Source organism: Dasypus novemcinctus, chromosome 22 (assembly GCF_030445035.2).
Source record: "Dasypus novemcinctus isolate mDasNov1 chromosome 22, mDasNov1.1.hap2, whole genome shotgun sequence".
Lineage (NCBI taxonomy): Eukaryota > Metazoa > Chordata > Mammalia > Cingulata > Dasypodidae > Dasypus > Dasypus novemcinctus.
In genome coordinates, this window is record NC_080694.1 from 67,628,399 (window position 1) to 67,640,549 (window position 12,151).

The window sequence follows — 12,151 nt, forward strand, 5'->3', positions numbered from 1 at the left end:
ATAATTTCAACACCAGGTGACAAGAAGTTGTGAGAAATATGAATTTCCATATGTGGTGATGGTGGAGAGAATGTTTGCTTTGCTGTTGGAAAAACTGAATCCTGATCCTAGCTCTGCCACTAGTTCATTGTATGAGTTCAATAAAGACAATGTCATTTAATTTTAAAAAAAGATATGATGATGAATCCAGACAGAATAAAAAGACTAGTATAAAGTAACCCTACGGTGCTCCCATGCTCACATTACAAGAAAAACAAAAACCACCCATTTGTAAATTAACAGCTTCTTTATACCAAGGTCTCTTTCTATTTGCCACTTAACTGGGCTTTGACCTTGCTTTGGGAACCAGGCTGAGTCTGATGTGTTTCTTCAATCTTCTGTGTGGACACTGGAACTACCTTCTGAAGTATTTCCGTCAACTTCTCCCTGAATAACACCAGAAATGGCTGGTGCCTGTCTCCGGGCTTTGATGATTGATGCAGCAGGATTGTTCTCTCTGCACTCTTCACTGAGCTCTGGTAAATCCTAAGTTCAGTGAACAGTGGACTGCTGGACAGAGCAATGCAATGGAATCATGGCTGGTTTTGGAACATGTCATCGGCTTGTAGAGGGAAAGGTGGGCCTGGACAGGGGTCTTGGGGAAGAGAGCTCTGAAGATATGTTTAGCTTTATCCAAGTTGCTGAAAGCCCCCTGAAAAGATCTTCCCATTCTCACATCTCCTCCTCAGGTCTCCTAAGACCAGTTCTGGACTGGGCTTGGGGGCAGGGAAACTTTGTAAAAGTGACCACATTTCATATAAGAGACTGAGTCAAAAGCAAGATGTCTTGAAACAGGAAAATGTAAAGTTTATGTCTGTTTGTATTCTTCAACTCCCCATGGCAAAGCAAAACTTTGCTTGCTTCAGTTCTAGGGTCCACTGCTATTCATCTAGCTATTCCAGTTTATCATTGTAACACTGGCATTCATATTCACTTTTCTTCAAGCTGGTGTCAGAAAGAAGTCCTTGTATTATCAGTACAATGTCCACCAGAAGCTGATCATCAGGGTGGGTTAGGGTGTGTCTGGGAATTTCTCTTAACAGAAGAGGTTATTTGACGAGGTGACTTCAAGGAATACTCAAAGATCTAGTTTTTGACTGAAAGGAGACTCAGGACATTGCTGGAGAAAGTCTTCGACTCTTGGACCTTGTTTCTTCTGATCAAGAAGCACTTTGGCTGTTAGGTGGTCTCTAAAATAGGCTCTGTAGGCATTCAAGCACAAGAAGGCAACCAATCAGCTCTACTGCTCCAGCAGGCTTGGCTGTTTCTCTTAGTGGTGCGAACAAATCACCAAATATATGTGTAAGTTCCACTTCTGACATATAGACAACCTTAACTTAGGGTCATGGTAGGCCTTTCTTGCAAGCTTGAGATCCTCAATTAAATTCTGCACACCTTGGACATTTCATATATTGCCTTTGATGTTTGATTTCTTAGGCTGTGAAAGACTCCTTCATACTGACGGCTGACATCTCTAACCATAGCACACTCTTTCTTATTTTCAAGGTGTTGGGACAATCCATCTCCTATATGACTTCTGGGCAGAAGCCAGGGATCTGTTATCAGCATGGAGGGTAAATAGACTATATTGTTTTACCAAAGCTTTTGACTACTCCCTTTCTTACAGGAGGGATTAACTTTGACAAGGATGCAACCTGAGCTAGAGGATGAACTCTCTCATGGCTTGGCTCCTCTTGTTCTCTGAAGGGTTTATTGTTAATATCTAGGACTCAAATAATCCTCTTGGTAGATAGGGGACCCCCAGTCTGATCATGCACCCCTATATTTTACCAGGTCTCCCTGGTATTAATCCACATCTGCATCAGCCCTATAGTTGATTAAAATTTCATTGTGGTAACTTATATAGAACACAAAATTTCCCATTTTAATCATGTTTAAGTGTATAAAAATCACTTCCTGCAATGGCACAGATTGCTAAATTATTCAGCAATAAAATGAGGACTTTCTAGGGGGAGAATGAAATGCGGAGTTACTGCTTAATGGGTATAGAATTTCTCTGAGGGATGATGAAAAAGTTTTGGTGGTGATGATGGTAGCACAACACTTTGAATGTAATTAATACCACTGAATTGCACACTTAAAAATGGTTAAAATGGAGGATTTTGTGTTCTATATAAGTTGCCACAATGAAATTTTTTAAAAATTATTAAAAATTAAGAACTTTGGATTATCAGAGACACCAAAAAGAGAGTGAAAAGACAAGTCACAAACTGGGAGAAGATATTGGTAATCTATATAACTGAAAAATGACTTCAATTAAAAATATATGCAGAGCTAGAGATGAAAAGGTAGGAAAAAATTGAGAGAAAAATGAACAAAGTCTACCACCTTCAAGATGGTAGGCCTTCATCATCATCATCATCATTATCATCATCATCATCATCATCATTTTATTAGTCAGTCACAGGTATACTGATGCAAAATATCAGAAATCTGTTTCATTTTTAAAGGGTAATTACTTGGGGTAGAAGCTTATAGTTACCAGGCCATAAGTCATAAGTTACATCTCTCACCAAATTCTATTGCTATGTATTGGGGCAAGATGGCTGCTGATATCTGTCAAGAGTTCATTCTTCTTGTGTTCCTCTTCCTGAAGGCTCCATTTCTCTCTGGGCCCAGCTGCTGTGCTCTCTGGTCTCTGCAGCTGCAAACTATCAGGTGAATGGCTCATTTCTTCCCTGGGCCTTCTCTTTCCTCATGACCAATCTTCTCTGTGTGCTTACATCCCAGGGCTCCAGCTCAAAACTCCAGCATCAAAACTCCAACTCTGTCCTTTGCCATGTCTTTTATCTGTAAGTCTCCATGCACCAAGGGCCAGGAATACAACACCCTACTGATACAGCCCAATCAAAGCCCTAATCATAATTTAATCATGCCCAGGTACAGACTAGTTTTCAAAACAATCCAATATATACATTTGGAATATATAAATAATGCCAAACTGCTATGATCATCATTGTCATCAGCAGCAACAGCAGCAGCATTGTCATATCATCATTGTCATCATCATCATCATTGTCATCGTCATCATTGTTGTCATCATCACTGTTGAGTGCTCCACTATGCCAGGGACTGTGCCAAGCTCTTCCACATGTCTTTTCTCATTTACTCCTCACTAGGAGAAGGAAGGAACCAATGCTGCTCCTGTTGGTGACAAGGGGGGGGTCTAGAAGCTTAGGGCAACTAACAGGACCTCTCTAAGGTCACCCAGCTAAAACATGAGTCAAGCTCTGAACCAGCAAACTTCCTGCTTCTAGAGCCCAAGATTTTCCTTATTGACCACAGCAGTGTGAGGCCATCATTTACCCAAGAGACCTGGAAGAAAATAGGTAAAACTGACCCCAGTCCTCTGAGAACAAGGTGAAACTTAGGGGGTAGAAGCAACATTTTCCTCCGTGGAGCACAGCTCCTTGAACAGGAGTTAGGTCAGGAGGTCCAGGAGCTGGGGAAATCATCAGTGCTCTAGGCCCTGGAAGAAGGCATGCCCCCAAGATCAAAGTTACTGGCAGAGTCAGACCAGAGCAGGTTCATACCCCCCATTTGTACTCATCTTAATTTTGCCTGTTCTTAGGGCCATTCCCCCAATCCCTCTACCAGAGGACCTCAGTGAGGGGACAATGCTGGTGGCAATGGTTTTATTGTCCTCCTAGGATAATTACCTCTTGTACCTGATAAGCTTCACTCTCATAGCCCCATAGATCCAAATTAAAAGAAATCTACACAGCAGTTCTCATTAGTTCTATTTTTTTTGATCTGTGGATTTTAATATATCTATTTTTTTAATTGCCTGCTCTGGCCTTTCTCTCAACATCCCCTCCAAATCCCCTGCAGGGAAACTGCACATTTCTTGGAATTCTGAGGACACCCAGCTCTAGAGATTAGCAGAGACTTGGCCATGAGAAACTCACGCCATCCCTTAGACTGACTCTGAGGATGAGCTCTGCTATCCCAGGTATCTTCATCCTTGACCTCTCAGACACAGATGATAAAAACAATAGCAAGTGAGAATTTCCCTGCCTCTAGGTATGTTCTGTTTGGTGCACATGAAGTAGTTCACACCAGTTAAATCTGGTGCTCAGACCAGCTGCACAAGGCCTTATCACTGAGCCTCCAACCAGGTCTCATCCTGAGGGAATCTGAACCAACTTCAGCATGGCTGAATGCCACACTCAATGCCAGGCACTGTGCCAGCTTGAAGTTGTTGTCCCCTTGTCCTCACCATGGTCCCGTATCGCTATTTCCACAGGAAGAGACTGAGCTTCAGAGGCATTAAGTAACATGCCTCTGGCAGAGAGGGTATTTGAACTGTCTTAATCATGACGTCAAGGGTGGCAGACTGTACCAGGCACTGCTGGACACAGCGATTGTCCTAGAGGTAGATCCCTAATTTAGACACCCAGACGCCATTGTGTCTGGCCCACAAGCAGCACCAAGGCTTTCAAAAGCCCTCCTTGGGAATTTGGAGCCTGCAAATCCATCATAGGAGCTGAAGGGGGAAGCTGTGATGTGAAGCCTGACTCAATGTGTGGGTGGCTCAGCAGCGCCAGCCCACCCAGGAGCTCCTCAGAAACACAGCATCACATCCCCCCCTTCTAAATCAGAATCTGCAGGACCCAGCCACCCCCTAGTGTCCTCTAAACACTGAGCTTTGAGAAGCTCTTTACAGATCATGGCAGCATAGCCAAGAAGGCCAGTGTAAATTGAAGTTTAAAAAAAAATCTAAAATTATGTAGCACTCCAAAAGTGAATGACGTAGAGTTTATCTCAGGAAGGCCATGACAGTTTAATATCAGAAAATCTGATTATGGGATGACTAGATCCATGGACAGATAGTGACCATCTCAAAAGATGAAAAAAGGTATTATTTGAAAAACTCTAAGAAACCTAGGAACAGAAAAGGACTCTTTAATTTGATAAGGACATCTACTACAAAGCCACACTGTTGATTCTACTTACAGGGACCTCAGTGAACTTTTTCATGGTTGGAGCAGGCGTAGGCTGCCCTCTGTCATGGCTACAGTGCAACACCATTCTAGAGGGATCGGCCCATGTAACAAGGTAAGAAAAAGTAGAGTGATGACTAGAAGCAAAGAGTCAAAAGTGTTATTTTCAGATATGAAATAGTGACAATCTCTACAAGAGAGTCCTACAGTATTAGTACACTTTTAGAATTCATGATAGAGTGTGACAAAATTGTTGAAAACAAGATTAACTTAGAAAAACCAACAAATTATGAAAAAAATTTTAGAATAGTAATAAAAACCATACAGATATCATATAGCCTATCAAAAATGTACAAACCTTATGAAGAACTCATTTTGGGTTTTTCCTTTTGAAATATTTCAGACCTACAAATAGTGCTCTAAGGGACCTAATGAATAACCTTGTACCCAATATCCAAGCACATCCAATCCATATCTTTTGACTATCAATCATAGTCTTTCCCTAGGAGATAAAGCATTGGAATTACATCTTTCAAATCCCATTTTCCCCCTTCCTTCCCCACCCAAGGTAACTGCTATGGCTTGTTTTTAAGCTATTACCAACTAAATATTTCCCATGAATAATATGTAACATTGTTTTGCATGTTTTCAAACTTTTACTGTAAGAGCTATCCATATGCCTAACTTGCTTTTTTGGTTGTTCAATGGTGGATTTTTGAACTGTATTCATGCAGAGACATGTAGCTGTGGTTCATTCCTTTAAGTGCTGCATGTTGGTATATATAGGAATACACTATAATTAATTATCCATTCCATAATTTAAACTGTGCTGTAGTACTGAACAATTTTGACTTTATCTCCTTGTACACATCCATGAGTATTTCTCTAGTGGGAGAATTACTGTGTGATATGTGTGTTGCTACATATTGCCAAGTTTTTCTATGGAGAATATTTCAAAATCCTACTAAAAGATATCAAACTAGATCTAATATATGGAAAGAGACAATAGCTTATTAGATAAAATAATAGTATCAATTTTCTCCAAATCCAATAAAATTTGAATCTCTGTCAACATAACTTCAGTTATCTGCAGCAGGATTTTTAAAAAAATTGACAAACTAATTCTAAAGTTTACACAAAAAGCAAAAAGGTTTACAAATAGCTAAGATAAATTTGTAAAAGAAGAGCAAAGAGAGGTGCATAACTTCCTGGACATTCAGCCATGAAACAGGATGCACTGGCCAATGAAAGAAAGATGGATGCAATGGAATAGGAAGCTCAGAAACAACTTTTTTTTTCAAAAAAAAGAAACTTTAAATTACATAAAGGTTACATGAAAAATGTGGGGGAGGGGAAAGCAGAGAAAAGGGGCCGCTGCTCACCCCCTTCCCCGCCCCGCAGGCATTCTTTAGCAGAGTCTATTGCTTACCCCGCCCGGCTGCTGCCTTCATCCCTGTGACCAGGGCAAGGTGCTCAGAGGTCCTGCTGTGGCCATGTGGCTGTGACAAGAGCTGGCCCAGATGCACAGGGCCTACGCTTTGCCTCCCACCGACTCCACCTCACTTCCCTTCAGTTACACCAGCCCCAGACCCCCAGGCTGGCACTACCTTGAGGCGGCTGCTCTCCGGGATCTTGGCCCAAGCAGCAGGGCCTCCCATGCCTCTTGAAGATGAGGAGTCTGGGGAGAGCAAGATGTGATGCCTTCCTCATGTCTGCTGTGGAGTCTGTGTGGCCAGCCTTGCAGAGGATGACAGAGATGTGTTTGTTGTTGGAACTGAGAGAGGACGTGCTCTGTCAATACCAGGTGGGAATTTCAGAAAGATTCCATAAAATACCTGTTGAAAGATAATAAAAGGCTGCAGATATGCACAAAATGAAATCTACAAGCCAGACAAATGGGATGCGTGTGGATGCTGGTGAAATCGAGACTCTGAGAAGAACAGTTGATGACTGTTTCTGCTTTTGCTGTGAAAAACCTTTAGTAGATCAGCAGTGGTGCCATTCCATACAGAAGATGTTAGGAGACCAGTTGGCCATGGCTGTTCCTGGTTTCTTGAAGGAGTTGCCTTTAAATGCCCTGAGAATTATGATCTTGTAACCCTGAAATGGATCTGGAGAACAAAACAGGGATTTCATGTATCATTAAGAGACCTTTCTTAGAGCCAAAAAAGCACCTAGTGGTCGTGTGGTGGTAACAGCTGGTGAAAGGCCAGTACCGTCCCCACATGGAAGTTTTGGCCCTATCAAAGTGAAGACTGAAGCCACAGAAGATTCTGGCATTTCCTTAGAAATGGCAGCTGTGACCATGAAGAAGAATCTAAAGACCCTTACAGCTCTCATTCCAACATTCAAGGACGCCACCTCTCTTCAGAAGGCAATGACAGAATAAAAATGAAGCAGCAGCTGAAGGTTCTACAGAGCAGATCCCTTCAGAAACAAGTGAGGACCCTGTGGTTGACTTGACTATTGAAGATGATGATCATTCTCTACCTACCAGGAAACCAAGACAAATGAACCACCACAGCCCCCAGTTACTAAGCCTGTCAATGCTGGAAGACAGAAAGTGAGGGAGTTCAACATTGAGAAATGGAATGCTCAAATTAGTGATCTACATAAGCATTGTTTGAAAGAAAATACGCTCAAGCCATGAAAGCCAAAGGTCCTGTGATGATCTCACACATCCTTTTCCAGTTACACATTGAAGATCTTTATGTAGAAGGACTTTCTGAAGAAATTCCTTTTAGATGGCCATCTACTTATGGAATTGCTAGCCTTTTTTTTTTTAACATTTACAATCAAACTTTAATTGCTCTTTTTTAAAAATCGTGGAAATTTATATATACAAAATAAGCCCTCCCATATCAACAACTTCCAAATTTCAATTAAGTGGGACTAACCATCCATTACCAGAATATTCATAAACCTCAATTAAAAACTCTTCAGTCATTATGCATTAATACTCTATTCCCTCTCCCCTTGTATCCTGGTACCCTTTAGTATACTTTCATTTTTTTTTATTCATTTTTTAAAAATATTACATTCAAGAAATATGAAGTCCCATTCAACCCCACTGCCCCCACCCCCCACACCCCCCACAGCAACACTCTTTCCCATCATCATGACACATCCATTGCATTTGGTAAGTACATCTCTGGGCCTCGCTGCACCTCATGGTCAATGGTCCACATCATAGTCCATACTCTCCCACGTTCCATCCAGTGGGCCCTGGGGGGATCTACAATGTCCCGTAATTGTCCATGAAGCACCACCCAGGACAAATCCAAGTCTCAAAAACGCCTCCACATCTCATCTCTTCCTCCCATTCCCTGCACCCAGCAGCCACCATGGCCACTTTTCCCACACCAATGCCACATTTTCTCTGTGGACCTTGGATTGGTTGTGTCCATTGCACTTCTATGTCAAGAGGGGGCTTAGATTCCCCATGGATACTGGATGCAATCCTCCTGCTTTCAGTTGTAGGCACTCTAGGCTCCATGGTGTGGTGGTTGACATTCTTCAACTCCATGTTAGCTGAGTGGGGTAAGTCCAATAAATCAGAGTGTAGGAGTTGAAGTCTGTTGAGGTTCAGGGCTTGGCTATCATATTGTCAGTCCAGAGATTCAAATCCCCTAGATATACCTTAAACCCCAGCACCAACTACAATTCCAGTAAAGTAGCATGAAAGTCTTGTGAAAAGAGATCCCATCTGAGTCCAGTTCCATCACGCAGAAACACCAGCTCCAAAGAAGGGCCAACTGACATGGCAGTGAACCCCATCTGCCATGATCATAGAGCCCGTGGGTCTCTTTAGCCCTCAAAAGAACCAATACCTGGGGTTGTATCTACTTTATCTGTCTCTGAGACTCTGCTCAGGTGTGCAAAAGGGCAATCCTTCTGACAAGCTCCAGACTCTTTTTTAGAGACTCATAGCCATATAAACTCATTTCTCCTTTCCATTTCCCCCTTACATTAGGTCAAACAGCATTTTAAACTCCTGTTATTATATGTAGAAGGGATATTCTGCTGGTCCACATTGAACCTTTAATTCAAGGTCATTTTCTAGTTGCATCATCAGCTGGTACTTGGTAGTGATCCCTCGGTGCCAGGGAGGCTCATCCCCGGGTGTCATGTCCCACGCTGGGGGGAATGCACTGCATCTACATGCTGAGTTTGGCTTTGAGACTGGCCACATTTAAGCAACATGAAGGCTGTCAGTAGGAAACTCCTAGGCACAGTGCTGCTCTAGGCCTTGTTCTTATTTCAGGCGTATAGGCTCAGAAGCATAGTCATTAGTAACAGGGGCTCACTGTTGGACCCTTATTCCTTCCTGGTTCTTACCATTGTACCTGGGGGACTGCCACTGCTCCCCTAGGGACCACGACAGAGCACCCCCAGCCAGGAACCCAGTACCCCCCAGCTGTTGTTTTTAATTGTTTCCACTATGAGTATATCCAAACATTACCATGCACCATGGACATATGCCCTGTATAACTCCCTGTCAACCATATATCGCCTGTCAATAACATCCCATACCAGTGGAATTGCTAGCCTTGAGAGGATATTACTAATATTTGCAAAGGAAATTATTCATTTTGTGATTAAGAAGCATGAACTTCTGAATTCAACACATGAAGATTTACAACTTAATAAACCAGCATCAGGAGTAAAGGAAGAAGGGTATGTCAGGATAATGAAATTAAGAAAGATGGTACTCAAAAAGAAAAAAATGTGAAGCCTTGGGGAGCACTGAAGCCAAGGCTGTACCTTACCAGAAATCTGAGGCACATTCTAATGATTTCTATGTGGAAGGTCTACCAAAAAACATTCCTTTCAGAAGTCCTTCATGGTATGGAATTCCAAGACTGAAAAATGTCATTCAAATGTGCAATCAAATGAAATTTATCATTAAAAGACCAGAGGGAAGTGGAGGTGGTTCAAAGGATTAAGCTTGTCCCTCCCACATATGAGGTCCTGGTTTTGGTTCCCCATGCCTCCTAAAAGGAAGACAAGCTCTCAGTGAGCATAAACAGTGGGTGGTGGAGCTAGAATAAATAAATAAATCTTTAAAATTAAAGAAGACCAGAACTTTTGACTCACATTACAACTGCAGTTACTCGGCCAAGAACAAATATGTAGTTAAAGAAGATTGGAATGTAAGAATTACCAAGCTATGCAACCAAGTGGAAGAGATTTTTTAATTTGATATTTGCTTAAGCACTTGGACTCACAGAGGTAGTAAAAGTATCATACCCTGTGTTTGAATCAAATCCTGAGTTCCTTTATGCAGAAGGCATGCCAGAAGGAATTCCATTTCAAAGCTCTACCTAGTTTGGAATTTCATGTTAAACATCTGAACTAGTTGTGTCCTATTTGCCTCCTGGAATGAATAGTAAAGATGACCAAGCTCTGGGAGCAATTCAAATGTTTAAGAAATTGAGGTCCTCAAACATCAGTTGTTTGGACTCCTACCCAGACTAATGGTTCTGAAGTGCCCCTCAAGACTTGAGGAGGGGAGTTTTCCACTGAGGCCTGGAATATCAAAATCATGGACCTAAAACAGAAAGTTGAAAGTCTTTTCAATGAAAAATGTGGTGAAGCTCTTGGTCTTAAACAAGCTGTGACAGTGCCATGTGCATTATTCAAATCTTTTCTAGAAGACTTTCATGAGAAAGGCTTACCTGAGTGTGCCATTCTAAAGACCTACTTTTTTTTTAAGGCAAGGGAGTAAAGTGTTTATTAAGAAATGAGAGAACAGGTCCAGTTGGTGAACTCGAGTGAGTCTGAAGGCCGAGCAGTGATTTTTTAAAAAATCAGCTGAGCCAAGCCAGCTGGAGGTTCCAGCAATAAAAGAAATTGCTGAGGCTGATAGAAGCTCTCAGACCAAGCAAGAACCAGCCCCAACGTGGTAGCCCTCTTCCCTGCTAGGCTTAAACTATCAGTGGTTGAGAGGATCTTTTCAGATCTTTCACTGCCCCAAGCTGTGTAATATACTTGCACAACAGAAATGCATTCTATACAAACCATTTTTTCTACTTTTAGGTAGAAACATTTAATTTTTCAGCTGTTCTGTGCATAGAAGAGCAGAGTGACTCTAGATTTGGAATGGTTGGTTTACTTTGGAATGTATTATAAGGATTTTACAGCAGTGCTGAAAAACGATAGGGAAAGGCAAGAATGAATCTCATAAGAGTTTTACATATTCAGCAGAAAATTCAGCTATCGTGTTTGTTTTCCAATCGAGTGAAGACATCTCCTACTGGAACATCTCAGCTTCTGCAGTGAAGAAAACACCTGTGATAGTTCAGTCCTTTAGGTTTTCTACTTGAAAAATCATTTAAATGATGCTTTGTTCACAGATCTCCTTAATGACTGTGTTAACAATTAGTATCTGTATATTTGACTAAACCATTTCCTAAGCTTGCCTGTCATGTTTATATGTTTTTAATCATAATTTTTAAAAAATCTGGATCGCCTAATAGTAAGAGGTCAGTGTGTGAGCATGTGGATTCTAGGTGAATTACAGAGAACCTCTTCCACTTTTATTTTGTCCAAGTAAAGTGCATGGTGTATCTGAAGTTTAAGATCAGTTAGGAGTATTTGGGTAAGCTAAATGACACTACAGCCTCACTATTGTGTAATCTATTGTGGCAGGGAATTCTTGGAAACACTGTGCCAACTTGGATCATGCCAAAGGGTGTTCCTTTACAGTCATTGTTTTATAATACTGCTTGTAACATTGAGCTCCAGGGTGGGGAGTAAGTGGTCAATAAGCTAATTATGCACACTTTGTGATCTTTGCCAGTTGTAGGAGAATCTCATGTGTCAAGATTTCACAAACAATAAGTGTTGTAAAATACCGGTAGCATGAAAAGCCTAGAGTATGTGATAGCATAGAGTTTTCATTAGCTTATCAAAATATTCACAGTGGAGAATTACATTACATGGTACCAGAAATAGGCATTTTTATGTGTTGCTTATGTTTAACCTCAAATTAAATTGTAGAAATAGGGTAATAAATAAAATCCATTCATGTCTTTCACACACTAAAAATATGTATATATGTGTATATACCCCACCCATCCCCTTCTTTTTCACATTAACATCTTTTATTATTGTGAGTTCTGTAGTTTACATTATAGTTTACACTT

General features: G+C 41.3%; 2 pseudogenes; one reads left to right on the forward strand and one right to left on the reverse strand.

Moving 5' to 3' along the window:
- Positions 1-287: 287 nt before the first annotated feature.
- Positions 288-4,340, reverse strand: LOC101430978 (neuroepithelial cell-transforming gene 1 protein pseudogene; annotated as a pseudogene).
- Positions 4,341-4,376: 36 nt separating this feature from the next.
- Positions 4,377-10,349, forward strand: LOC101430549 (general transcription factor II-I-like; annotated as a pseudogene).
- Positions 10,350-12,151: the final 1,802 nt, after the last annotated feature.